This window comes from Triticum aestivum, chromosome 5A, assembly GCF_018294505.1.
Source record: "Triticum aestivum cultivar Chinese Spring chromosome 5A, IWGSC CS RefSeq v2.1, whole genome shotgun sequence".
In the NCBI taxonomy this organism is placed as follows: Eukaryota; Viridiplantae; Streptophyta; class Magnoliopsida; order Poales; family Poaceae; genus Triticum; species Triticum aestivum.
In genome coordinates, this window is record NC_057806.1 from 356941312 (window position 1) to 356950521 (window position 9210).

The following is a 9210-nucleotide window of genomic DNA, read 5'->3' on the forward strand; positions in this document are numbered from 1 at the left end:
TATCTCTCCTTTTTGTGCTCAGAGTGGTGAGTCTATAAAATCTAGGGGGAGTCTAGTCCTGAAAGTGTGCCCATGCTTTCTAAAAGCTAGTTCCTGTTGGGGCACACATTCAGGGGGAGTTCCATCTATATTTCATTGACTTATCTCTTGCAAATCGTGTTGTTGTCATCATCCACCAAAAAGGGAGAGATTGAAAGGGCATTTCCCTACTTTATGTTTTGGATGATGATGACAACCCTTTGTGGTCTAATCGTGTGCTATATGTTTCAGGTTCTCGATGCTTAGGCTTACATCGGATTGCTATTGCCTCTCGTAGGAAAAGATCGAAGACGTGTCCTCTACGCTTTTATTATCTTTGGTCGTAGAGTACCTGTACTATCAAGAGGGAATCCTCATTAGGAAGCTCTGGGGGAATCAGTTCACGTACACTTTCCTCACCCCTCCTTTGTCTTCCTCAGTTGTGAGAGAGAGAGTTCCCCCTATCTTTACTTCGTGTTTCTGCTCTTCCCAGCGGTTGTACCGCTGCCTCCGGGCGGTGGTACCGCCAACTTGCTCAACAAAGGCTAGGGCGGTGGTTCTGGCCATGCACCGCTCAAGTACCGCTCAAGGTTCTGTTTTGATGCGGTTCTCGGGCGGTGGTGGCCCGGTTGATCCGGTCGATCCTCGATGACCGGTACCACCGGTGGTCTGAGCGGTTCTTCCGCTCAGAACTTCGCCGTCCAAGAGCTCAAGGCCATGCGGTTGTTCCGGTCTTGCACCGCTCAAGTACCGGTCTCGTCTCTGTTTCGAGGCGGTAGTTGTGCGGTGGCTGGGCGGTTGGTCCGGTCATTCTCTTAACTGGTACCACCGCCTAGTGGCCCGGTTGTACCGCCTGGTAGGGTTCTGCAGCTACACCGTGAGTCTCGGTTGTACCGGGACAAGGACCGGTTGTACCGCTGCGAGGCTGAAAACGCAGCAATGGCTGGATTTTTAGGGTTGGTATTTAAGAGAGCTTCTCCCACCTACCACTCTCACCTTTTACCTCTCTCACCCCACCATTAATGCACTTCAAGCTCTCTTGCCCGATCTCTCTCTCTAGCCACTCAAACTTGTTGATTTGCTAGGGATTGAAGGAGGAGACCTAGATCTACACTTCCACCAAAGGATATTTGCTTCCCCCATACTTTCTTGTGTGGATTTTGTTACTCTTGGGTGTTTGAGCACCCTAAATGGTTGAGGTCACCTCGGAGCCATATTCCATTATGGTGAAGCTTCGTGGTTTTGTTGGGAGCCTCCAATTAAGTTGTGGAGAGAGCCCCAACCTTGTTTGTAAAGGTTCGGTCGCCGCCTTCAAGGGCACCAATAGTGGAATCACGGCATCTCGGATTGTGTGAGGGCGTGAGGAGAATATGGTGGCCCTAGTGGCTTCTTGGGGAGCATTGTGCCTCCACACCGCTCCAACGGAGACGTACTTCCCCTCAAAGGGAAGGAACTTTGGCAACACATCCTCATCTCCACCGTCTCCACTCTTGGTTATCTCGTGCCTTTATTTGAGCAAGCTTATTTGTTTCATATCTCTTGCTTGCTTGTGTTCCTATCCTTGTTGCATCATATAGGTTGCTCACCTAGTTGCATATCTAGACAACCTACTTTGATGCAAAGTTTAAATTGTTAAAGAAAAGCTAAAAATTGTTAGTTGCCTATTCACCCCCCTCTAGTCAACCATATCGATCCTTTCACTGTTGTTCTGTTGAAATTTAATGCGTTCCTTGAGAAAGCAAAGTTGAAAGATGATGGTAGCAATTACACGGACTGGGTCCGTAACTTGAGGATTATCCTCATTGCTGCACAGAAAAATTACATCCTAGAAGCACCGCTAAGTGCCAAGCCTGCTGCAGGAGCAACACCAGATGTTATGAACGTTTGGCAGAGCAAAGCTGATGACTACTCGATAGTTTAGTGTGCCATGCTTTACGGCTTAGAACCGGGTCTTCAAAGACGTTTTGAACGTCATGGAGCATATGAGATGTTCCAGGAGTTGAAGTTAATATTTCAAGCAAATGCCCGGATTGAGACATATGAAGTCTCCAATAAGTTCTATAGCTGCAAGATGGAGGAGAATAGTTCTGTCAGTGAACATATACTCAAAATGTCTGGGTATCATAATCACTTGACTCAACTGGGGGTTAATCTTCCTGTTGATGGTGTCATTGACAGAGTTCTTCAATCACTGCCACCAAGCTACAAAAGCTTCATGATGAACTATAATATGCAAGGGATGAATAAGACTATTCCTGAGCTCTTGGCAATGCTAAAAGCCGCGGAGGTAGAAATCAAGAAGGAGCATAAAGTGTTGATGGTCAATAAGACCACCAGTTTCAAGAAAAAGGGTAAAGGGAAGAAGAAAGGGAACTTCAAGAAGAACAGCAAACAAGTTGCTACTCAGGAGAAGAAACCCAAGTCTGGACCTAAGCTTGAGACTGAGTGCTTCTACTGCAAGCAGACTGGTCACTGGAAGCGGAACTGCCCCAAGTATTTGGCAGATAAGAAGGATGGCAAAGTAAACAAAGGTATATGTGATATACATGTTATTGATGTGTACCTTACTAATGCTCGCAGTAGCACCTGGGTATTTGATACTGGTTCTGTTGCTAACATTTGCAACTCGAAACAGGGGCTACGGATTAAGCGAAATTGGCTAAGGACGAGGTGACGATGCGCGTGGGAAATGGTTCCAAAGTCGATGTGATCGCGGTTGGCACACTACCTCTACATCTACCTTCGGGATTAGTTTTAGACCTAAATAATTGTTATTTGGTGCCAGCGTTGAGGATGAACATTATATCTGGATCTTGTTTGATGCGAGACGGTTATTCATTTAAATCAGAGAATAATGGTTGTTCTATTTATATGAGTAATATCTTTTATGGTCATGCACCCTTGAAGAGTGGTCTATTTCTGATGAATCTCGATAGTAGTGATACACATATTCATAATGTTGAAATCAAAAGATTCAGAGTTGATAATGATAGTGCAACTTTTTTGTGGCACTGCTGTTTAGGTCATATCGGTGTAAAGCGCATGAAGAAACTCCGTACTGATGGACTTTTGGAACCACTTGATTATGAATCACTTGGTACTTGCGAACCATGCCTCATGGGTAAGATGACTAAAATGCCGATCTTCGGTACTATGGAGAGAGCAACGGATTTGTTGGAAATCATACATACAGATGTATGTGGTCCAATGAATGTTGAGGCTCGTGGCAGATATCGTTATTTTCTCACCTTCACAGATGATTTAAGCAGATATGGGTATATCTACTTAATGAAACATAAGTCTGAAACATTTGAAAAGTTCAAAGAATTTCAGAGTGAAGTTGAAAATCATCGTAACAAGAAAATAAAGTTTCTACGATCTGATCGTGGAGGAGAATATTTGAGTTACGAGTTTGGTCTACATTTGAAACAATGCGGAATAGTTTCGCAACTCACGCCACCCGGAACACCACAGCGTAATGGTGTGTCCGAACGTCGTAATCGTACTTTATTAGATATGGTGCGATCTATGATGTCTCTTACTGATTTACCGTTATCGTTTTGGGGTTATGCTTTAGAGACGACTGCATTCACGTTAAATAGGACACCATCGAAATCTGTTGAGACGACGCCTTATGAACTGTGGTTTGGCAAGAAACCAAAGTTGTCGTTTCTGAAAGTTTGGGGCTGCAATGCTTATGTGAAAAAGCTTCAACCTGATAAGCTCAAACCCAAATCGAAGAAATGTGTCTTCATAGGATACCCAAAGGAGACTGTTGGGTACACCTTCTATCATAGATCCGAAGGCAAGACTTTTGTTGCTAAATTCAGAGTTTTTCTAGAGAAGGAGTTTCTCTCGAAAGAAGTGAGTGGGAGAAAAGTAGAACTTGATGAGGTAACTGTACCTACTCCCTTATTGGAAAGTAGTACATCACAGAAACCGGTTTCTGTGACACCTACACCAATTAGTGAGGAAGCTAATGATAATGATCATGAAACTTCAGATCAAGTTACTACCGAACCTCGTAGATCAACCAGAGTAAGATCCGCACCAGAGTGGTATGGTAATCCTGTTCTGGAAGTCATGCTGCTAGATCATGATGAACTTACAAACTATGAAGAAGCGATGGTGAGCCCAGATTCCGCAAAATGGCTAGAAGCCATGAAATCTGAGATGGGATCCATGTATGAGAACAAAGTGTGGACTTTGGTTGACTTGCCCGTTGATCGACAAGCAATTGAGAATAAATGGATCTTCAAGAAGAAGACTGACGCTGACGGTAATGTTACTGTCTATAAAGCTCGACTTGTTGCAAAAGGTTTTCGACAAGTTCAACGGATTGACTACGATGAGACCTTCTCACCCGTAGCGATGCTTAAGTCTGTCTGAATCATGTTAGCAATTGCCGCATTTTATGATTATGAAATTTGGCAAATGGATGTCAAAACTGCATTCCTGAATGGATTTCTGGAAGAAGAGTTGTATATGATGCAACCAGAAGGTTTTGTCGATCCAAAGGGAGCTAACAAAGTGTGCAAGCTCCAGCGATCCATTTATGGACTGGTGCAAGCCTCTCGGAGTTGGAATAAACGCTTTGATAGTGTGATCAAAGCATTTGGTTTTGTGCAGACTTTTGGAGAAGCCTGTATTTACAAGAAAGTGAGTGGGAGCTCTGTAGCATTTTTGATATTATATGTGGATGACATATTATTGATTGGAAATGATATAGAATTTCTGGATAGCATAAAGGGATACTTGAATAAGAGTTTTTCAATGAAAGACCTCGGTGAAGCTGCTTACATATTGGGCATTAAGATCTATAGAGATAGATCAAGACGCTTAATTGGACTTTCACAAAGCACATACCTTGACAATGTTTTGAAGAAGTTCAAAATGGATCAAGCAAAGAAAGGGTTCTTGCCTGTGTTACAAGGTGTGAAGTTGAGTAAGACTCAATGTCCGACCATCGCAGAAGATAGAGAGAAAATGAAAGATGTTCCCTATGCTTCAGCCATAGGCTTTATCATGTATGCAATGTTGTGTACCAGACCTGATGTGTGCCTTGCTATAAGTCTAGCAGGGAGGTACCAAAGTAATCCAGGAGTGGATCACTGGACAACGGTCAAGAACATCCTGAAATACCTGAAAAGGACTAAGGATATGTTTCTCGTATATGGAGGTGACAAAGAGCTCATCGTAAATGGTTAGGTTGATGCAAGCTTTGACACTGATCCGGACGATTCTAAATCGCAAACCGGATACGTGTTTTTACTGAACGGTGGAGCTGTTAGTTGGTGCAGTTCTAAACAAAGCGTCGTGGCGGGATCTACATGTGAAGCAGAGTACATAGCTGCTTCGGAAGCAGCAAATGAAGGAGTCTGGATGAAGGAGTTCATATCCGATCTAGATGTCATACCTAGTGCATCGGGTCCAATGAAAATCTTTTGTGACAATACTGGTGCAACTGCCTTGGCAAAGGAATCCATATTTCACAAGAGAACCAAGCACATCAAGAGAAGCTTCAATTCCATTCGGGATTTAGTCCAAGTGGGAGACATAGAAATTTGCAAGATACATACAGATCTGAATGTTGCAGACCCGCTGACTAAGCCTCTTCCATGAGCAAAACATGATCAACACCAAGGCTCCATGGGTGTTAGAATCATTACTGTGTAATCTAGATTATTGACTCTAGTGCAAGTGGAAGACTGAAGGAAATATGCCCTAGAGGCAATAATAAAGTTATTATTTATTTCGTTATATCATGATAAATGTTTATATTCATGCTAGAATTGTATTAACCGGAAACATAATACATGTGTGAATACATAGACAAACATAGTGTCACTAGTATGCCTCTACTTGACTAGCTCGTTGATCAAAGATGGTTATGTTTCCTAACCATAGACATGAGTTCTCATTTGATTAACGGGATCACATCATTAGGAGAATGATGTGATTGACTTGACCCATTTCGTTAGCTTAGCACTTGATCGTTTAGTTTGTTGCTATTGCTTTCTTCATGACTTATACATGTTCCTATGACTATGAGATTATGCAACTCCCGTTTACCGGAGGAACACTTTGTGTGCTACCAAACGTCACAACGTAATTGGGTGATTATAAAGGTGCTCTACAGGTGTCTCCGAAGGTACTTGTTGGGTTGGCGTATTTCGATATTAGGATTTGTCACTCCGATTGTCGGAGAGGTATCTCTGGGCCCTCTCGGTAATGCACATCATATAAGCCTTGCAAGCATTGCAACTAATAAGTTAGTTGCGGGATGATGTATTACGGAACGAGTAAAGAGACTTGCCGGTAACGATATTGAACTAGGTATTGAGATACCGACGATCAAATCTCGGGCAAGTAACATATCGATGACAAAGGGAACAACATATGTTGTTATGCGGTCTGACCGATAAAAGATCTTTGTAGAATATGTAGGATCCAATATGAGGATCCAGGTTCCGCTATTGGTTATTGACCGGAGACGTGTCTCGGTCATGTCTACATTGTTCTCGAACCCGTAGGGTCCGCACGCTTAACGTTACGATGACAGTTTCATTATGAGTTTATATATTTTGATGTACCGAAGGTTGTTCGGAGTCCCGGATGTGATCACGGACATAACGAGGAGTCTCGAAATAGTCGAGACATAAAGATTGATATATTGGACGACTATATTCGGACACAAGAATGGTTCCGGGAGTTATCGAATATAAAACGGAGTACCGGGGGTTACCGGAACCCCCCCGGGGGTTAATGGGCCTCATGGGCCCAAAGTGGAGCAGAGGAGGGGCGGCCAGGGCAGGCTGCGCGCCCCCTCCCCCTCTAGTCCGAATTGGACAAGGAGGGAGGGGCGCCCCCCCTTTCCTTTCTCTCCTCTCTCCCTTCCTTCCCCCTCTCCTTGTTGGATAAGGAAAGGAGGGAGTCCTACTCCCGGTAGGAGTAGGACTCCTCCCTGGCGCGCCTCCTCCTGGCCGGCCGCCCCTCCCCCTTGCTCCTTTATATACGGGGGCAGGGGGGCACCTCTAGACACAACAATTGATCCTTGAGATCTATTAGCCGTGTGGGGTGCCCTCCTCCACCATAATCCTCGATAATATTGTAGCGGTGCTTAGGTGAAGCCCTGTGACGGTAGAACATCAAGATCGTCACCACGCCGTCGTGCTGACGGAACTCTTCCCCGACATTCTGCTGGATCGGAGTCCGGGATCGTCATCGAGCTGAACGTGTGCTAGAACTCAGAGGTGTCGTAGTTTCGGTGCTTGATCGGTCGGGCCGTGAAGACATACGACTACATCAACCGCGTTGTGATAATGCTTCCGCTTCCGGTCTACGAGGGTACGTAGACAACACTCTCCCCTCTCGTTGCTATGCATCACCATGATCTTGCGTGTGCGTAGGATTTTTTTTGAAATTACTACGTTCCCCAACAATGAAGAGGATAACTTTGCATGGTATCGGAGAGATAAAATATAAAAGTAGGGGCTGTTATCATAAAGTTAGAATATACTACTAAATATTATAAATAGCGAGTGTGGAATAATGATGGGCCGGTGTGTGGAATTATCCTAGGCAATCGTTAACAAGACCGGTAGTCTTCATTGTAATCTCATATGAGGGAGAGGCATAAGCTAACATACTTTATCTTCTTGGATCATATGCACTTATGATTGGAACTCTAGCAAGCATCCGCAACTACTAAAGATCATTAAGGTAAAACCCAACCATAGCATTAAAGCATCAAGTCCCCTTTATCCCATACGCAACAACCCCCTTATTCGGGTTTATGCTTCTGTCACTCAAGCAACCCACTATAAGCGAATCATGAACGTATTGCAACACCCTACAGCGGGAATCCCTCACGCTTGCGTGACACATAGGGCACAATAGGACAACACCAAAATAAAACATACAACTCGTACCAATCTAGATCATCAATCAACCCAAAGACAAAAGGATATCTACTCAAAACATCATAGGATGGCAACACATCATTGGATCATAATATGTGACATAAAGCACCATGTTCCAGTAGGGATTACAACGGGGTGCGGGAGAGTGGACCGCATAAAATAGATGAGGATGGTGATGATGATGGTGATGTTGATGAAGAGGATCACCGCGGCGATAATTCCCCTCCTGATGGCACTTATAGGAGAGGTTGGCGTCGAGAGCAAGTTAGGGGGCCCCAGGGGAAGTCCACGAGGCACAGGGGCGCGCCCTAGGGGGGTGGGCGCCCCCACCCTCATGAGGCCCACGGGACTCCCCTCTGGTAGATTTTTCTTCCAGTATTTTTTATATTTTCCAGAAAAATTCTCCGTTGATTTTCATCGCATTCCGAGAACTTTTATTTTTACACAAAACAACACCACGGTAGTTCTGCTGAAAACAGCGCCAGTCCGGATTAGTTCTAATCAGATCATACCAAAATCATATAAAACTATTGTAAACTTGGCATGAGTACTTCATAAATTATAGATACGTTGAAGACGTATCACACCACATGCTGCACAGTCAATAATTAACAGCTTAATTTACTGCATGAACGTTTAATGCTGTAATTAATGCTTGATTAAATAGAAAAACAACATATCATCTTATGCTTATGAGCCAATTTATAAACCGGTCAGGAGGAATGCCTTACCAGAGAAAAGTGTTCTGCCTACTTACCATACCAGTAAAATCCTGCCTTGTGCCTTTAGAGCATCTTCAATAAAAAATGTAAAAAACAACTAGCTTTTACATCTTCGAGGCCAAAAAGCCATCCACCAGTTGATGTAGATATAAGAAAATTAACATCACCTGACCCAAGTGATGTAAAACAGAACATCTGAACATGCAAACTTACATCTTCACCTTCACGTGATGTAAAACGGCTGGTCGCGCGTCAACTGTTGTTCATTTCTTTTCCTCCCACCGCGCATCTTCGTCCTTCCGCCACCCGCCGCACTGCTGCCGCCGCCCGCCCAGCCACCGCACCATACTGCGGTCGCCCCGCGCTAGATCTAGCCGCCAACCACCCCCGCTGCCGCCCGCTCGCCTTGAATCGGCCCCGATTCGCCATCGTTGTCGCCACCCGGTTCTCCACCACCATCGCCCGATTCATCACCGCCAAGCCCCCACCCTGAGCCCCCACCCCACCGCCGCCCACCACCAGGCTCTCGACCCGAGCCCCCACCCCAT